The following is a 1,835-nucleotide window of genomic DNA, read 5'->3' as shown; positions in this document are numbered from 1 at the left end:
TGTTCTTAGAATTTCCTCTCTGAGCTCTGGTTTAACTAAACTCCACACATTGGTTAGGGCTGGGAAAATCCCTTGTTGCTTTGGAGAGATAGCTCCACACCAGGGGCCGAGCACAGTTCCAGAGCCTTGGGAGAAGGGCCAGCAGGCTTCATCCTGGTGTCAACGAGCTCCTGGTTCTGCCTGTGTGAGGGAGGCTCTCACAGCTGGGTGTAGTTTCCTTTTGTCACCAATTCATTCATTTATTCTTTCAATATTTATTGAGCACTACGATGTGTCCTGCACTGTGCTGGATGCTGGAAATAGATGGACTGGAAACATTGAAAATAATCTTAGGGGAAGATGCCATAATCAAGATGAGTAATATTGCAGGACTTCCCTGGTGGTCCAGTGGTTGGGAATCTGCTTGCCAGTGCAGGGGACATGAGTTTGATCCCTGGCCCAGGAAGATACCACATGCTGCAGAGCAGCTAAGCCCATGAACTGCAACTACTGAGCCCACACTCTGCAATAAGTGAAGTCACCACACTGAGATGCTTGCATACACCAGTGAAGATGTGTTGCAGCCAAAAATAAATAAGATGAATAATATTTTAATGCGATATTTTTAAACAATAAAAATCAATCCATGGTGAACAAAATAGTCGAATTTTAAATAAAGACAGAATTAGTAACATTTTTGTGTTGGGCCACATTGGAATTTAGGCCATGTGGGAAAGGAAGAATCAGTAATAGTGATCACAGGTTCAGAACTGAATACAGCAATGGCAGAATAACATACAAGTATTGAAATATCTCATGAAGTTTGCTTGTCAACATAGAAAAAACTCATGATATATTGTTGAGTGAAAAATAGGAGATTACAGAACCATATATAAAATATGGAGTGTGGAGTAGGAAATGGCAACCCACTCCAGTACTCTTGCCTGGAAAATTCCATGGATGGAGGACCCTTGTAGGCTACAGTCCATGGGGTTGCAAAGAGTCGGACAAGTTGGAGCAACTTCACTTTCACTTTTCATATAAAGTATGGTCCTATTAAAAATATATCCAGGACAGGAAACTATAGTCAGAACTATGGTTTTTCTAGTAGTCGTGTGTGGTTTTTCCAGGATATGAGAGTTGGACCATAAAGAAGGCTGAGCTCTGAAGAATCAATGCTTTTGAATTGTGGTGTTGAAGAAGACTCTTGAGAGTCCCTTGGACAGCAAGGAGATAAAACCAGTCAATCTTAAAAGAAATCAACACTGAATATTCATTGGAAGGACTGATGCTGAAGCTGTAATTCTTTGGCCATGTGATGCCAAGAGCCGACTCACTGGATAAGACCCTGATGGTGGCAAAGATAGAAGGCAAAAAGAGAAGGGGGTGGCAGAGGATGTAATGGTTAGACAGAATCACTGACTTGATGGCCATGAATTTGAACAAACTCTGGGAGATAGTAGAGGACAGAGGAGTCTGGTGTGCTGTAGTCCATGGGGTTGCAAACAGTTGGACATGACTTAGTGATTGAACGACAAATGGAAACTATAAGTGCATATGTCAAGATGTTAATTGCTTTCTCTTTTATTTTCTCTCTTTTATGGCCTTCTTTTTGTTTGTCTGTGGTGTTTTTTTTTTTTTTTTTTTGGTTAACAGTAATACTTATATACACACCAGTACTCTCGCCGGGAAAATCCCATGGGTGGAGGAGCCTAGTAGGCTGCAGTCCATGGGGTCGCTAAGAGTCGGACACAACTAAGCGACTTCACTTTCACTTTTCACTTTCACGCATTGGAGAAGGAAATGGCAACCCACTCCAGTGTTCTTGCCTGGAGAATCCCAGGGACAGGGGGAGC

This window comes from Moschus berezovskii, chromosome 1, assembly GCF_049115385.1.
Source record: "Moschus berezovskii isolate FMDL1 chromosome 1, NW_MosBer_1.0, whole genome shotgun sequence".
Lineage (NCBI taxonomy): Eukaryota > Metazoa > Chordata > Mammalia > Artiodactyla > Moschidae > Moschus > Moschus berezovskii.
The sequence above is the reverse complement of the archived record's forward strand: the minus strand, read 5'-3'. Positions refer to the sequence as shown.